Here is a 19160-nt window from a genome sequence, read left to right as displayed (position 1 = left end):
GCTGAAAGATACATCATCATGCTAGTTCAAGCCTTTTTGGTGAAGGTTTTTCCCTCTGCTGTAGGTACTGCACCTATTAATCTTGATTATAAGGAAGATCCAACTTAGTTGGCCTCCCCACCCCCTTTCATAATGTTCTGACCAACTTACTCCACACTGACCCCACAGGTGAACATAGACTCTTTTGTACTGCAGTATACCTGCTACACTCTGAGCAACAAGCAGCATCTCACTCATGTGTGTGTTTGGATGGTAAGCTGATAGAATACTGTACAATGTGCTGACTCAGCTGCCTCCACAGCATTAGGAACTAGGAGAACGGGATCACAAGAAAGGAGAAGCAAGACAAAGCTGAAGTGAATCCTGGAGACTATGAGTGACACATTTCAACCCTCAGTGCCTGGAATTCCTCGTTGAGTTTTTTTTTTTTTTAACAAAGAATCCCTGGTGAAGTATTTGTTGAAAATTAAATGCAATTGTGTATATAAAAAGGTCCTGCCACCAAAAACAGGATCATCAAAATAGTTACTCTAATTCCATGTTCCAGGTTGAACTAAAACATGCCTTCCATTATGCTGTCTTTTTCTCCTTCTCTCTTCCTCCCCTTTTCTCTCAAAATAATCCAGAGAGGATACCAATTTTAATTGCTAAGTTACATTTTAATTTGTGTTTGATTGTGATCTACATAAGAGGGTGTCTTTAGTTTTTTAGTGCATTTTGTTTTTACTAACTTGTCCCTAAACTCTAAGTCAATATTTTGCTCCTAGATTTCTTCCTTTAGTCAACAGCACTTCCCAACAGAACATACAAGAGTGAAACTCTATTAGCAAAAGCTTGCAAAGAGAGTTTCTAAAAATTATTTTTGCCTCATCTGTCTGACTCACATTTATCTAAAAATAAAAGGAAACTAGGAGAAAAAAAAATAAACGAACAGAGAATAACGTGCAGCCTCATGTCTCTGAGTCAGATAAGGAGATAATTTTTGTGCATGCTCTATATTTCACTTTACTTTTCAGAATGACCTCTCTACCCTCTAACCCTATCACTAGAGTATAAATCCATTAATGAGGAATCTTTTCTTTCCCTGTCCTTTTTCATATCAATCACAGCAAGACACTATACTGTCCTTTGAGTTCATCTACTTTATAGCTATTAGAAAATATAGTCTGGAGACAGCCTGTCTGCAATTGGCTATGCACAAGAAGAAGAAACAAATGGCTGAGTTTCTAGCTTTAGTCTGTCACTGTTTTTCTATGCAAAGCCTAGGGTACGTTTCCAAATATCATCTGTTAAATCTGTGAAATGGATGAATCATTCACATAGGTCTTTTTTTTTTGCAGAAAAATAAGCTCTTGAAATATTACTGTCTTATACTCAATAGTTTTCAAAATATGCAAAATATGCTTGCCTGACTTTGGCTCCCAGAGACTTTGATACTGTTACTCATTAGATGCTATGAGATAATGATAATAATATTGGTAAAAAGGCAACAATTAGTACATCTTCCTACTCTAACTGTCAAAGCTAAAGAAATTAATAACTGGTGGTATAGGTCAGAGGTAGACCACTTATCTATTATGTATGAGCTCTTGGATACAATCTTCAGCACCACAGAAAAGAGAGAGAAGAAGGATGGAAAAATATGTAAGAACTCTTTAGAATAAATAGACTGATACATATCCAGTCATGATAATTTATTCAACTGTCTTCTTATTTACTTATCAAATGTTTAGTGAACAAGCAAATCTGATGAGTACCATTTTCTCAATAGAGACTTGACAGGTAAAATGTATAAAATATAAAATGCATAACTCAGGCTTAATAGCTTAATGCTCCTAAATGAATCCTCAGTCTGTTTCTAAATATCACCATACTCTGAGCTCTCAGATAACATTCACACTTTTATAGCAATGTGTTCATCTTCTAAAGACCCATGTCATTTACAGTCCACATACTGTACACACTAGGTTGATATTTATGTACATCAGGGATGTACCTTGACACCTTCTCACAAGAGGAAAGTAGTAGCAATCACAAATGAGTTTTGAAGACAACTTTCTAATTGAGTAGGCACCCCAAGAACTCTCACAGACCCCAAAGACTATGTTCCTTAAACATCCTTGCCCCAAACTCTCTTTTAGAGTATCTCTTTCTTGCACGTACACTACCCAAGTCATAAGTGCAGAGATCACACCCATCTTACACTTATCACAACACCTGAAGTATAATAAGTATGCAATAAATGATGAATTAATTCCAACTAGGCTTTGTCAACCCATTGCCTCATTTGATCTGTCCTTCATCCTCTTTCTTTCTAAGAGTAGATTCAACTTTAGGATCCATGACACGTGCCACAGCAGAAAACATAGTTGATGCACTCAGCATCTTCTTGCTGGGTTGGTGAATGGGGACATGGAATCGGGATGAGCCAGTTCTTAAGATAGAACCAAGAAAAATATAAGCAAGAAGACTAAGTTCATCTGGAAAAGGAAGAGTACATAGAAAAGACAAGTTATGAAGAAAGCCTCCTAAAGGAACAGTAGTAGAAAGTAAACCAGCTAAAGGCATCTCCAAAGTCCTTTTCAAACTAAATTATCAAGAGTGACCAAAATATTCAAAGACTTTCATGACTTTCATATTGTCTAATATTAAAGGAGCACCAGAAGGAAATAACTAACCCATTCAAAGTCCAAAAAGCGCAAATGCAAGTCTAGCTCAAATGTCTATCAAAAATATTTTATTTTTCACTTATTTTGTGCAGTTTAGTAGCACCTTCCTCCCTCTTCCAGTGAGTTATCACAACACAAGCTAACCCAAAAGCTTTCCAGAATGTCCATTTGATGACACATAGTGACACAAGTGATACCAAGAAAAGATGAGCAATACTTTGAGATCCAAAGTCAAAGCTTTCCACGGGTCTGTTATGCAATAAGAAAAAAAAAAACATTCCTAAATAGAAAAGAAAAAAAAGGAAGGGCAGGAAGTAAAGGGAGAAAAAAGGCAAAAGCAAAAAGGAGAGAGGGACAGAAAGGACAGAAGGAAAGGCAGAAAGTAATTTTTTTTCATAAATGCTGCTTCCAGGAAGCAGGGCACTGCATAATTCAAGGTCATAAGCCTATACCTCTAGACACATGGATCACTAAAGTCCCTCGCCATTTCTAAACACAGCTGTTTAGTCTGCCTTGAATAAGCTCTTCATTTTTCGTTAGTTTTTTCAAATATTCGCTTTGGGTCCTGAGACATAGAACACTGGTAATAGCAAAAAGATGAGAGGACTTTCAAAGCTTTCTACACTAATGGGAAATGATCACTCTTGACCTTTTTCTTCTTCCAGAAGCTAGCTCATGGCTCTTTGTAGACATAACTTCAGAGATAGACAGTTTTGCCCATATTTCCAAATCAAGAGGGCAGGGCTAGAGTTGTTAAGATATTTCCTGAGGGTCTAATAAGCACAAAACAGAGATTTTTCACTAGAGTAAGAAGCATTGTACAAGAAAAAATTAGCTGATGTATTAACTTAAAGCAAGAACTTTTACAAGACCATTGCTAAAGGCAAATACACAGACCAATGTAATGTATTTCATATACACTGATTTCTTTTCTAACAGATTTAGCAACCTCAACAAATTACACACATACACACACAGTATCTAGTTAGCATTGTGCTCATCAAACATTAGTTTGTTCCTATGTAGAATAACATCTCATTTTAAAAAAAAACTTGAATTTCCGCTGACTTGGCTTAATTAGTTATATAACAGGCTAATTATTGCAAGAAAGGTTCAAATATATGTAATTAAACTGACTAATGGATAGAATTAATTGAGGAAATGGTTTTGAAGAAGGTGGGCACTAGAAGTAATTTGTAAAGAAAAGCATTTGGGTAGTTTGTTGATACTGTTCACTCCTCTTGAACACCTAATTTTTTTTTTGGGGGGGGGGGTCAGGTTGTGGGGCCTGAACTCTGGGCTTGGGCGCTGTCCCTCAGCACTTCAGCTCAAGGCTAGTGCTCTACCACTTGAGCCACAGCGCCACTTTCAGCTTTTTTTTTCTTTTTGCTTATGTGGTGCTGAGGAATCGAACCCAGGGCCTTAGGCATGCAAGGCAAGCGCTCTACCACTGAGCCACCTTCCCAGCCCTTGAACACCTAATTTTTAATGTCTATTTGTTCATGACAATAGTAATTTAAATCTCTGCCTGCAAGGAGGTGATAATAATCTGGATGAGGTGATGGTAGGCGAAGGAAAGGAGAGACAATGTGTCAAGCACTAAGTTCTGCTATGGAGCTATGAACAAAGTGCTGTAGAAGTCCCCCAAAATTTCCCACATGGGAGCTGGGAGTAATTGCACTCAGTACACTCAAGGGATCAAGGATAATCTCTCTCCAAAAGAGAGACAAACTTATGCCTGGAAAATAAGGGGTAGAGGGTATTTCTGACACGGAAATAAGTAGAAAATAAAGCATGAGATTATGAGACAAAGTTTTCCATAAGAGAAAAGCTAAACCCTTCTAAAATCTAATAACACCGAGAGTCATTTTCTTGTGGCCATCTCCTACCAGAAAATAAGGGAACAGGAGAAAGACAAGACTAGGTGTGATGGGGAGCGGAGAAAAGGAATACTTGCCAAGGATTTATGCTGATCATAGGGAGCCGTGAGAACTCAATGTTTGTCTTTTGCTAGCTCCACAGAAGGCATCACATTCATGGAGTTAAGCAGCTAAAAACAGAAATCATGTCCGCGTCCTTCCACTCTATCGTTCCCACTATCTCACTAAACACCAACTCCCTCACTTCCACTTCCTAAATCTCTGGTCAACTCACTGGTGTATGCTACTGAACTAAGAAAATTTTCTGCTTTGTGCCTGTTGCAGTAGTCTCCAAAGTGTCCCCCACCAATCCATTCTCCTTCCTCTAACTATCTAGGCACTGTCCCTAAAGCTCACGGCTGGTGATCTACCACTTGAGCCACAGCTCCATTTCTGGCTTTTCAGTGGTTAATGGAGATAACCACCTTCCCAGCCTACCTTCAAACTGCGATCCTCAGATCTCAGCCTTCTGAGTAGCTAGGATTACAGACATGAGGCACTGGGGCCCAGCCTGTGTGATCTTTTTACAAATAGAAATCCAATCATGTCATTCTGTTTTGCAGGCTTTCCAGTACACTGAAGTTGAAGTTCAAACTGGTGGTGTGATCGGCAAACCCTTTGCAGCCTCTACTTACTGTGCTACTCCAACTCCCAGCTTCACCATTACCTACAAACCACACATGCTTTGCCATCTGCTAGTGTGGACTTCCCTTGAATTTCTCAGGCCCTCCTCTGTACTTCCATGTGTGCTATTTTCTTCATGTGACTGACAGACTCTATTTTTCCTGCTTTCACTTGGTTGACCCCAATTCAGTTTTTTGGACTTTCAGCTTACCTGCCTGCTACCTTTTCTGGGAAGTGTTCCATGCTGTTAACAGCTGGGTTATGCATCCTTTCTTGGTTACTATTCTTGCTCTTCCCTAGCACTTAGAGATGTGATTGCCTGTTTACTTATTTGCATTCCCAAACAGATCTTAAGTTTCCATATGTCGGACCATAACTCGTTTTACATCCCTTCCCAGCTGGTGCATATTAGACCAGTAAAGAAATGACTGAATGAATCTTATTTGGGGCCAAATATTATTTGGGTAAATAACAATGACTGAATCAAACACGTCTCAGTTACCAACTTTGTAACCCTACTATCAGATTTAGGCAGATTTCAAATAAAGAAGAGAGTTAGAACTGCATGCAAAGGGCTTGGGGATTGGTTTTCACTGTGTTGTAACCAAGATTTAGGAAGGTTCTCTTCATCACTGGGCCCAGAGGCTAAGGAGAAGGCAAGAAAGTGCTATGATTTGGCATATTTGAGAAATATTGGGATTTTTTTAAATCTCTATAAGAAACTGCTTAAAATGTGGTACAACTAAGCATAGGCAGTCCTGGGTTACTTACAATTGGAAATTGTAAGTATTAGAAATAATATTCTAATACTCTAAAGCGATGTGGGTTTTATTAACTCCCAAGTTCAAATAGACTCTGTCTATCTCTCCTACTTTACACTTCACTTCATCTTTTCACTCTAATCATCTTTGAAGATGTTTTTAGTGTCCTTGTTCTTGTTACAAGTGATACCGACTGAATGACATCAATTTGTTACAACTCATGAGTGTAGGACCATGGCATAATGAAAACACACATAATATCTGGATATTGTGAAAGGCCAGGGGAGCAGACAGGAAATGATATGAGACAGAGCAGCAGGGGGTACTTGTAAAGGCATCAGCAATCTGCGTCACCCTTCTGTGTTTTAGATCTGAGTCTCTTCTGAGTGGTTGATTGCTCTCTTGTAGCACTCTCTCTATGGAGGTAGAAAAGGCTCATCACTATCTGGGCTTCAGTTGTATATGAAGTCTGATAACACTTTCTGCTTTAAGAGAATAATTTAAGTCTTTCTGAATTTTTTTTTGGAGGGGCAGGGATAAAAGCACACTTAATCATCATGTAGCAAAGCTGGAAGTTGGCCAGATACAAGACAAATCAAAGGATTTTCTTTACAGAAAAAAAAAAAAAACACTTGAGCCGGATACTTCAGCTTTGGAGAAGTACTAGTGGGAGAAAGGCAGGGACCTGGTTCTGGAAATTTTCAAAAGTCTTTGAGCAAAAGCAGATCTATCTGTCCTCCAGAGGAAAAGTAAAGACTTGAGCATGAAAAGGAGTGAAAAGTCTATGAATAAGAATTTTTATTTTATAAATAGAGAATATAGAATCATTTATAATGACAAGCCATAAAGATAATTCTTAAGCAAGAATTTCTCCTTAATTGACTTGTCTGAATTTCCTCTGCATTCAACCAAAGTATTACTGGCTCTGGTCATCTTTGACTAACATGCGAGGTTATATTTAATCTGGGAAAAGCTTAGATAAGCACATCCTTCCTAATTGTATCTTCCTAAGTTTTGTTTCTTGTTTCATTGTGCTAAAGGCTGAACCCATGCCGGGCGCTGGTGGCTCACGCCTGTAATCCTAGCTACTCAGGAGGCTGAGATCTGAGGATCACGGTTCAAAGCCAGCCTGGGCAAGAAAGACCGTGAGACTCCTATCTCCAATAAACCACCAGAAAACCGGAAGTGGCACTGTAGCTCAAGTGGTAGAGCGCTCACCTTGAGCTGAAGAGCTGAGGGACAACGCCCAGGCCCAGAGTTCAAGCCCCACGACCGACAAAAAAAAAAAAAAAAAAAAAAGGCTGAACCCATATTGGGAGAATACTTATCACATTTTACACCTCTAACTCCACAGTATGTATCTCAGTGGACTCATTTGCGGGAAGGGGATAGACCACACGCTGGTTGCCAATGCTCCTCTGATTTCAGCAAATTAGCTTTGTCCCTTCATTGTTAATAAAGCATGCATTTCACTTCACAGCAACAGTGAGAGCAAAGAAGAATCAAAGTTGTTAGGGATGGTCACTAGCTCTAACCTTGCTTTGTCCATGATTGTAATTAATCACTTCCTCTGCTGGGCCTTATTGAGCTCATTTTACAGCCAGGGATTTGGACTAGAATGTTCTTAAAAAATCCCACACTCAAATTCCAGGCGTTCTTGGCCTATTGTACAAGTATCCCATTTTTACAAGTTATAAGATTTTCCCCACACGAGAAATATCACCTGCTTGATCTTCAAGTTTTGTTTGTTTTATATTTTTAAAAGCAATTACCTGTGTTTAACATTTCCATAGCTTTGTTTTAATATTACCCACCTGGAACAAAAGAATGCAAAGTAAAATTATACATTTTAACTTAGTGTTAGTACATAGGGTTTGGTGGGGGGAAGTGGGGTCCTTTCTGTGTGCAAATGCTGTTACTTAGCTTTCTCCTTCAGGGATGGTACTCTACCACTTGAGCCACAGCTCTACTCCCAGCTGTTTGATTACTAATAGAGATGAGATTCTCACATACATTCTTGCCTGAGCTGGCTTTGAATCACTATCCTCAGACCTTATCCTCTTGAGCAGGATTACAGGCATGAGCCACCTGCACCTGGCTCAAGTATTGATTCTTCAGAAGATACGAAAGACCTAAAAATCTTTGTAATCTCTAATTTTTAATTTCTAGAAATACATTAAAATAAACTTTCCTACTTTTAAGACTTTGAAAGGTTTGGCTAAACTGTAAAATGTTTAATATTTGGTAACAGATTTTGGTTTTTAATATGCTCAGAAATATTGCTAGCATAGATAAAGATAAATGGTTAATAGTCTTACTGCATTCATTTTTATTTAGATCTCACTGAATACATTAGGCACACTAGGCAACACTAGGTAATTCCACTAGATAACACACTCCACCAATACCAAATGCAGAGAGCAATCTTTTCCTTATCCCTAGGTCCATAAACAGTAGTAGCTTCCTTATCTCTAAATTTTCTTTAAGTAGTGTTAATTCCCCACAGTCTAAAAGTATTACATGGGGGATTATAGAAATAAAAAATCCTGTTTTAAATTACACATCACTCTTTTTGGCTAGAGCTCTACCACTTCAGCCACAGCACCATTTCTGGGTTTTTCTGATTATGTGGTGCTGAGGAATCAAACCCAGTGCCTCATGCATGCAAGGCAATCACTCTACCACTGAGCCACCATCCCAGCCCCTACATATCACTCTTAGTAGAGTAATAAACTCTCATATTGTCTAGCTACATTCTGCTTGGAACATAAATTATCCCTTTGACCAACACATTCATACCTTCTATCCTACCTGCCTGTTCATTACTTAGTAGCCATCATCAATATCAATCATACCTACTATCATGATATTACAATGTGTGTGTTCACACAAACTTCTTTTACTCAATCCCAGCTCCAGTACCCACTGTACTAGATGACAAGTCTAGCTCCTTTCTTTCTTTAGTAAGTTGAAGTGGAGTCTCTATTAGGTTTTTCCCAGTCTAGCCTTGAACTATAATCCTCCCAATCTCTATGTTCACAGTAGTTAATGTTACAGACATACAGATATGGGCCACTGGTGGAGAAAGGTGAGGAGAAGAGAAAAGGAGAAGAGGGAAGGGAAGGAGAAGGGAAAAGCAGAGAAAAGAAGGGAGAGGAAGAGAGGAGAGGAAAGAGGATGTTCTTGGATTTGTAATGCAAGGACTCCAAGTGAAGATGAAGATGATATCTAAACTAAGACAATGGCACTTACAATAGAGAATCAACTGAGAAACATTTTAGAGGTAGCATCATCCATGTGTGGTTAGTCATTAAGCATTGTTGTTCAAATGTACAGATATGCTATTACCTCAGAGAATAACTAAAGAAAAAGCATCACTAATTAGAGAAGTAGCAGGTGGGGAGACAAAGAAAGCTGGTGATGGCATGCATAGTTTAAAGAGAAAACGTGTTAAGATAATGCCAATCCTGAGAGGGTGGGCAAAGGGAAGGGAAGGAACTAATACAGAGAGGCGGTGAAGAGGGGGGATTTCAGAGCCGTCTACTGGGACTTAAGACAAAAAATGAATTCAGAGATGGAGGAACTGAAGACTAATGCCACTAAGGCCAAATGAGAATGCTAGAAGAGAGCTGGCAATCTTCTAGCCCCAGGATTGGGAAAGAGGGAAAGTCTATACCCTCCCTTCAAGTTAGATTTGAAGAAGAAAGTTTTATCAGAGGGGGGAGGGGAAAGGAGTGCAATAATAGAGGAAGAAATTAAAACATCCAGCATCCCGATGGAAGTGATTTGGAGGAGAGCCAACAGAGGAGAGAGAAGTCACCAGACCACCAAGAAAGGATGACGGGCCAAGATAAAGATAAGAGTATGAGAAGATTAATGGTGAGGGAACTCTGATTCTTTTTATCTTCATCTTAAATAAAATAATGTTAAGCATTTTGGATTCCTTCCCTATCACATTAACTTAATAATTGTACATGCTGGCTGTTCTTTAGGTCTACCCTTTGTGTGAGGGTGACATGCCAATCTAAGCAACAGTGATGCGAGCCACTGCAATGAGAAAGTGCTCAAGTTGGCCCAGAACTACAAAAGCATTTTCAGTCTGATCTGAAAACCACGCCTCCCACCCCTGTGAGTGACTCATGTGTCACCTCTGTATTTAATGGCAGTCTTGATGTCTGTGTACAGCGGGCCCCAGTCATTTTCCCAGCAAGGAAGCCCTGATCTACATTCTTCTGATTTCGCTTACTTATCTTTGTAGCATACAGAACTATTCCTTCTTAGCCAAGCCACAGCTGTCTTAGAGTTGCTGTGTGAAATCCCATCATCAGTATGAAAAACACATATATGCACACGCATGCACACACACGTGCACGCTCTCTCTCTCTCTCTCTCTCACACACACACACATACACACACACACACACACACAACCCAAAAAGCTGGCACAGTCTAGGTGTGTCCTTGCAGTTCTTCAATAAACTAAGGAAAGAGATTGGGTAAATCACATGTCTACATTGAGAGATAAAGTTCTGAAATTTGTTCTTGTCACCAGATAGGCCTTGTTGAGGGCTCTGTTTTCTTTTGCCAAGATGCTGAGCCTGGTATTTTACAGCCAACTTTTTTTTTGCAGTCCTGTGGTTAGAGGAAAAGAGAAACTGCTATAGTAACTACATTTGGACCAGCTTCAGGAGTAATTTAATCACTGTGGTATGAAAGACATTGTTCAAGTGAAGTTTGCTCTACTGTCAAATTAGTAAACGAGCAGATGATCAGTCATTTGCTGATAGGCTTATCCTACTGTGCTACATTTACTACATGACTCCCAGAATGCCTTGACATGCCCATCAAAAGGTAGAATGTATGCCCCAATCTTTTTAAACCAGAAAGATTCATACTTATACTACATCGAGCAATCAATATAAGTAATGTTATTTCAAGGCTAAGTCAGAAGAGGTTATTCAGCTTTGAAATGCTCTCCTTGAGACCATCTGTGGAAGAAGTCAACCTCCATGAGACACCAGCTGTCCTACAACCACCATATTGGAAAGGTCAAATGTGGGCTGCTTCCAGCTGCTTCTGGGTGCAAAATCATGGACAATTTGGTCTGGGGGGCAGTATTGATGCTTAACTTAAAATATACAATATTTCAGATAGGCTATAGACCTATCATTTATTTTTTTTGGTCGGTTGTGGGACTTGAACTCTGGGCTTGGGCGCTGTCCCTGTGCTCTTCAGCTCAAGGCAAGCACTCTACAGCTTGAGCCACAGCACCACTTTCAGTTTTCTAATGGTTTATTGGACATAAGAGTCTCATGGACTTTCCTGCCCCAGCTGGCTTTGAACCATTGTTCTCAGATCTCAGCCTCCTGTGTAGCTAGGATTACAGGCATGAGCCTCTGGTGCCCAGCTTAGACCTGTCATTTCAATACCTACTGTGTCCCCATTTTTTACTCCATCTGATAGTTATATAATGCCTATTTCACCTTATGTATTGGGTATAGGGAGCAGATGATTTGCATCTTCATGTTTTAGTTCTGTCAATCAAGAATACCACTCAAGATCTGGACCTAGAAATTCTGCCCTATAATTCTTCTAGATGATGGAGCTCTAAATCTCTGAACCTAATGTTCACATAGGATGAGACATAGTCCAAAGAAAAATGTCACAATTTCCTATCTACATTAGGTAAGCCATCTTCAGTCAAATTTAATACAGAAACCCAACTCACTTCAGTGGAACCAAGCTTGTCACTCTGACTTTTCCATCTTCTCCCAGCCTGTAAGGTAAGTTTATATTTTCACACTCTGACATATCTTTTTTATTTCCATATATACTGGACTCATGAGACACATAACAGAAAGGTAATAAAGTTTCTCCTGAAAAACATCGGAAGAGAAGGTAAAAAATAAAAAAAGGATTTTTATTCATCAGGAATTGTTTGATTTTAAGAGGTCTTTATTTTAATATAATATTAAAGTTTTAAGCTAATATTAATAATAAAAATTGTAACTGAAATAACATTGCTAATGAATTAACTTCACTATTCATTTTCTTTAAACTAAAACTGTAAAAATAACCCATAGTGAAATTGTTTGGGTTAGATATTAATATCTTTTATTATCCAGGTAGTGTTCAAGAACATGCCATAGCTACACTTGGTTTTTGAGTTAGCAGTTAGAGATGCTGCATGAAGGTATGCTATCCATCAAAATTACAGCTCTGTGTTGAAATGAACTCTGGCAATGGAAACAGGGTTGTTGTTTTTTCTTTGCTGCTGGTTTTTGTTTTCTTTCTGTCTTGTTTGTTCATTTCTCTGTCTTTACAAAGGTATGGGGGGGGGCCAGAAATGGATGAACAAAAACAGTAGTGGTACTCACTAGACATGATCTTGTAAATGAACTATACAACTTATGGTGGGGCCTAAAGGAGAAAAACTGGGCAATTGCAAGGGAAAGACTGACATTGTCCAAAAAGAAATGTACTCATTAATGGACTTATGTAACTGCAACCATCCATACATCACCTTTATAATAACAATAAAATTACAAATTACAAAACATACAGCTCTAAGGGGAGGGGTGGGTTGGGAGGGCTGGAGGAAATGATGAAAGGGGTGATATTGATCAAGATTCATGGTACTTATAAAGTGATTTGTTGAATGGTACTCTTTTATACAGCTACTTAAAGATGATATAAATATAATTTTAAAAATTACAGTTCTTATACAATTGGAATCTAGGCAAAATTCATTATTACAGACTTTCTATTGTTTATAAGCAATATTCCCTTCACTCTTAAGCTCTCTTGACATGCATTTTATAATGGAACATTTAATTTACTTTCTCCAATTGGAAATTTGTGTTTCATAGTACTATGATTTTACATGAAAGAAAATGAAGAACATAGATTTCTTATTGAAGAATGTAAACCTAAATTTAAAGCTCATACCTAAACCTTAAAATTCCAGATGCTTAAAAAATTATTGAAAATAGCTGGGTGCCGTGGCTCATGCCTGTAATCCTAATTAGGAGGCGAGATCTGGGGATCATCGTTCAAAGCCATCTTGGGCAAGAAAGCCTGTGACACTATTATCTCCAATAAACCACTCAGAAAACTGGAAGTGGCACTGGGGCTCAAGTGGTAGAGAGCTAACCTTAAGCTGAAGAGCTAAGGGACAGAACCCAGTCTCAGGGTTCAAGCCCCATGACCGACAAAAGAAAAAAAGAAAAAAATATTGAAAATAGAAAATATTTTTTATGTCTAAAGTGTTTATTTTTCAGTTTCATTTTTCAGCCTCACAGAATTTGGATTTAAGCCACTTGGACTATTATACAAAATCTGAAAGAGGTTAGAGGAAAAATAGCCCAGTAGTTTAAAGTCATTTCATACTTGGACAGGTGACCTAACATGACTCAGATGGGGAGAAAAGAAAATGTCTAACAATCCAGGGTCTTGCATAACTGCATTGTCAATCCTAGCAAATCCTAATGTGTTATTCTTAGTGTAAAAATACCCAAAAGATGTTAAGTTTATCCCTAATATAAAAAATCCTGTTTCACAGATATGACATTGGATCATATACAAGTTACATTTTTCAGACTTTTAAACTACCATACACTTATATGTATTTAACCCAGAGTCACTTCAGAATTCACCTTCCACTAACATAGAGTGGAATGTAGGCAGCCAAAGACCATTATTCAAGTGCACAAAAACAATATCTACATTAGAACTGACTGGTGTTTGCAGTAATATCAATGACATATTTAAACAGTTAAGTGTTTCAACAATACCACTTAAACTAAGTAATAAAAAACATTGTTTAGATTTTGGGATTGCTTCTCTAGTTCAAATGCAGGGCTAGAGTATAACATGACTATAATATTTAACTTTATTGTGTTTTACCTGAGGTGTCCTTAACTTTCTTCCAGAATAATGAAGGACTTTGTTAGAGATAAAAATACAAGTGTATACCCCAAAGGAAAAAAATATATATTAATGCAATGCCTGTTAGAAACATTTATAAATAAATCACATATTACTTTCTGGTGCAAGTAATAGGTTGTAGGTTGATATTTTTATTAGTCAAACAATTAAATACAAAGCGTATATTAAATGTCAGAATTAGCAGTGCATCAAATCAGTACTCTGTGTGCCTGTGGAATTGATAAAGCAAGAAAATGTGATTGTTTACTTTAAAAACTCTGTATTTACTTAGCAAAGAGACATGTATCTTCATGATAAATTAAGTTACCTAATTTAGTTCACCCATGCCCAATCCTTTTTTCATAAAGGATTTAAGAGAGGAAAACCTTTATCTGTTTATAAAGTATTATTTATAATCCAAATTTTATCTTCGAAGGCTTTGAGAGAAACAACAAAGCTAATGATTCAGTTAGCTATTATACTGTAAGAACAGAGCTACAAATTACAAATTAACAGAGTGAACAGTATGAGAGATGACAGTAAGACTGACAACATATAGTTAAGTTACCGATCCAATAATAATACCCCATAATAATAGTTAGCACTTCATTCATTATTTCATTAATCGTCTCATCAGCTACACTCTTGAGAGCTTTGTAATTGCCCATGTTCCAGAAAAAAGGTCAAAGAGGTTCGGAGAAGATTACCTGCCACTGCTGGAAACTCAATACAGGTTTGTCTTCTAGGTCTAAAGTCCACGCTCTGGGCATTCATCACACTGCCACACAGCCAGATCTATTTTATGTCTTTTTCTAGTTTGCTTGGTGTTAAGCCATTCAGAATTACTGCAGTACCTTCCCACTATGCAGCAGTACCACCAGCAAGAGACTGTCCCACTGAGCTCAACTAATTTTCCCCCAGAGATTACTAGAACGAACAATGGCAAACCGTTTTGGAAATGAAAATCAAATGTATAGTTTGTGCTTCCTAGGAAAAATTAAACCAGTTTTCAGGCCAGTTACTTGTAAAGTAGACTTAATAGTATTCTTTTCCACAACAGTCAATACTGTCTATGAAAACTGATTCCCTTCCTGCTGTTACTGCCACGTCAAGATTCTGTCTTGATCTGTCATTTCCTCTGTGATCTAAGCTGCAAGGAACTCTTGCAGGCATTGAATACAACCAAGATTTTCTATGTCTGTGGGGAAAGACATAAGTGCGGGGGAAATTAATTTTTTTTTTTTTGGTATGTCGTGGGGCCTTAACTCTGGGCCTGGGTGCTGTCCCTCAGCTCTTCAGCTCAAGGCCAACGCTCTACTACTTGAGCCACAGCACCACTTCCAGCCTTTTCTGCTTATGTGGTGCTGAGGAATCGAACCCCGGGCCTCATGCCTACAAAGCAAGCACTCTACCACTGAGCCACCTTCCCAGCCCATGGGGAAATTAATTTTATAAGAGAACTGATACCTGCTCTTATTTCAACACAAGCTAAAGATTCCCTTTCAAGGATTCCAAATTCCTTCCTTTCATGACTGAGCTCACTTCTCGTATTAAAAGAAGGGAATCTTGTCACCTGAATCTGCATATTTTCTTGGTAGATTTGTCTTTTTTATCATAACTGAATATCATGTTTAGTTTACTAATTCATGTTTACTAATTCAAATTTATAGATAATTATAGATAATCCCAGTAAGCAGCGATGGATGCCTAAATTTGGACACATGCCAGAAGTTAATGCAGTTCACCAAGAATGTCTGCTAAGAACAAAATCCAGGCTTCATTTAAGGGTTTTTAATTTTTACATATAGCCCTTAAAAGATAAAAGGGGACAAAGAATAATACAATGAATACGCATATTCCCAACCACCCCCAGAATTAAAAGCTGTTCACATTTACTTTGAGTATTTTTTCAGCATGTACATTTACAAATACTTCACTGAGGTAAGACTATCAGAGGAAAAAAGAATTTAAAAAGAATCAAGAATGAACAAGAAAAGAAAAAAAGAGGAAAGGAGAGAAAGGGAGTAAAGGGTGGGAAAAGAGGTGGTGAAATGAAGTTAAGAGAGAGAATGCTTAAGAATTACAAATAAAATCAATGGTTTCTTTGGTCACAATTGTCATCCTCATCCCTTCTCTTGAGCTTGATGTTCCCCTTCTAATCCTGGCTAGGCTTGTATAACTGGACCCCCTTCCATCCTGGTAAAAGCATCTGTGACATCATTTTCGTAGTCACTTTGCTATCCTATGTTAAATTTGAGTTCCAGTCTTGATGTGTGAATCTAGGAGATTTTCCATTTCTTTGGGGTTATCTATATTTTTTAGGCATAGGATTATGAACAGTATTCTCCTGTAATCATTTTCATCTCTATGGTATCAGTTACAATTTCTCAACTTGCATTTCTGCTTTTATTGGAGGCTTAATTAATTTTTCTTAGCATAGATAAGGATTTATCAATTCCATTCTTTAAAAATACAACTTTTAATTTCACTGATCTTCTCTACCATCTTGTAAGTCTCAATTCCACTTATTTTGTTCTGATCTTTATTATTTTCTTCCTTCTACTGACTGTGGAGTTAATTTGTTCTTTCTTCTCTGTTTTCCTGAGTTGTAAAGTTACTTACTTGAAATTCTTTTTTAAAAATGGGCAGTTATTGCCATAAACTTCCCTCTTGGATTTCCTGTATCCCAGAACTTTAAATATATTCTGCTTCTGTTTTTCTTTGTCTTAAGATTTTAATGTACTTATTTATTCCAGTATCAATTTTGGCATTTTATACTTCTATATGTTTTCAAATTTGCTGGCACATAATCTTTACAAACTATTCTTCTTATGTATTCAGATTTACTTTATTTTACATTTTACATTTACTAGCATATTCTCCCAATCACTTACTCTTGCAATGATTTGCCTTTCTTAGTAAACTTTTGTTTACATAATGCTATTGTTATACTCATACTTTTATTCTTTATATTGTGGATAGACACATAATGTAGTATCTATTTTTCTGGCCTGTTTACTTTTTTAGGCATTATTTAAGAAAGGATAAACATATGAATATGCTTATGTTTTTGTTCAGTGTGTGTGTGTGTGTGTGTGTGTGTGTGTGTGTGTGTGTGTGTGTGTGTGTGTGTGTGTGTGTGTGTGTGTGTGTGTGTGTGCAGGTTGAACTCAGGGCTGGGTGCCATCCCTGAGCTTCTGTGCTGCTCCTAAAAGAAATCCTCTGTGGACCAACCCCAGAGTGAGGTCTCAGAGTGAGTTACATATGTCTATCCAGATTTCTTTATTACCTCTGGCATGTCAGAAGCGCTGAATTTTCTACTTCATTGCCTGCTTCTGGCAGAACTCAGACAAGAACTTATTCTATGCCCAAGTAGTAAGGTATAACTGAAGCATACTTAAGGGCAAATTTATAGCTCTCAATGCTTATATTGGAAAAGAAGAAAGCTGAAAATAAATGAGCTAACCAGCTTAAAAAGTTAGGAGAACAACAAAATAAACACAAAGAGAGTCAAAGGAAGGAAACTATAAAGATAAGAATGGAAATTAATTAAATGAAAAACAAATATACAGTAGAGAGAACCAACTAAGGCAAAAGTTCATTTTTTTAAAAAAAAAGTAATAAAGCAGACATTTCTAGGCCCTTAGAAAATATGAAACAGTACAAATAAGCAATGTTTAAGATGAAAAATAAGACAGATGTAGATAATGAGACTAAAAGATAAAATTGTGGAAGTGGCGCTGTAGCTCAAGTGGTAGAGCGCTCGCCTTGAGCTGAAGAGCTGAGGGACAGTGCCCAGGCCCAGAGTTCAAGCCCCACGACCGACAAAAAAAAAAAAAAAAAAAAAAAAAGATAAAATTGTGAAATAAGCTTTTCCATACACACACAAAAATTTGGGTAAAAAAATTTCTTAGTAAAACTGAAAGTTAACAACTAATTCATGAAGAAATAACATGTCTGTATTTTCTCCTATTAAATACATTCAATTAAAATCAGAATTTGCGTTTTGAAAAAAGCCACTTCCATATGATTTCAGAGGTAGCATAAACCGCATTTAACAAATATATATATGTATATGTTATCTGCTTTTAACTATGAGTTCTTTAAAAGACACTTTAATGTTTGTGTTCCATAGTATGAAAATTAGCCTACATACCAAGTTATTAATTTGAACTTATTAAAAAATGCTCTAGATCCTATAAGCTATGAAAATATTCCCTTGGATGGAACCCATTTTGACAACTATCCCTTGTGTGATTTAGGGAGATTCTTCTTGTTAATAATATTATCCAAATACTTTATATATTTAAAAATAATTGTCTACTGCCTAGAGACTTGTTTTATTTACCTCACCACACTCACTCCAGTGTGTACTTAAATCATTACATTTAGATAATAATTAAGAAAAAATGTCACTTGATTCTTCAATAGCTCATAGAACTTTGCAAACTTTTGTACTCATCAATTTTCTATTATACATATTGTGAGCCTGTGCTACAAAAGCTATCCACAATGTGAAGAATTTAGTTCTCCTTTGTGACTGACAGGTGTACCTATCAATATTTTGGTGGATTTTAATCTAATACATCTTCTCTCCCTTTTTTTACATGTGAGTTTTCTGTGCATTCATATTTTACGTGTTTCTTTTCTTCCTACTTAACAAGATACGACTTTTAAACATCTTCCATTGAATTTATAGTAATTATATTACAGAGTCCTTGACTATTTCTACAGTTTTATTTTGTACCATCTCCTGATCTTATAACAATGATCTTTTTAATACATTTTTATTGTCATTATAAAGGTGATGTACAGAGGGGTTACAGTTTCATCTTGTTACTAATACATTTCTTTTTGGACAATGTTACTCCTTCCCTTCCCTTCTTTTATTCTCTCCCAGTTTTCCCCCTCCACAAGTCTTGTAGTTCATTTTCGACATAGTATCTAGTAAGTACCACTGCTCAATATTTTGTTTCTTCGTCTTTAGCTTTCTTTTGTCCTGCTCAAGGTTTGTGTTTATGTTCAATGCTCCAACACAACATACTAGGTTTGAATTTTTCACAGTATTCTATTGGAGATAACTAGAGGACCCATATCTTTACATTAATATTACCATTTGTCCTATTTCTGGGGCCCTAAAGACGTACCTGATTAGAACGTCTCTGCTCCAAGAATTTTAACCAACTTTTAGTTTCTCATAAGCAGCTATTTGTGGATTGCATTCTCAGCAATTTCTTTAGATACTTGCTTTCATATTATTA

This window comes from Dipodomys merriami, unplaced genomic scaffold (genome assembly GCF_024711535.1).
Source record: "Dipodomys merriami isolate MVZ:Mamm:240054 unplaced genomic scaffold, mDipMer1.0.p SCAF_8, whole genome shotgun sequence".
In the NCBI taxonomy this organism is placed as follows: domain Eukaryota; kingdom Metazoa; phylum Chordata; class Mammalia; order Rodentia; family Heteromyidae; genus Dipodomys; species Dipodomys merriami.
The sequence above is the reverse complement of the archived record's forward strand: the minus strand, read 5'-3'. Positions refer to the sequence as shown.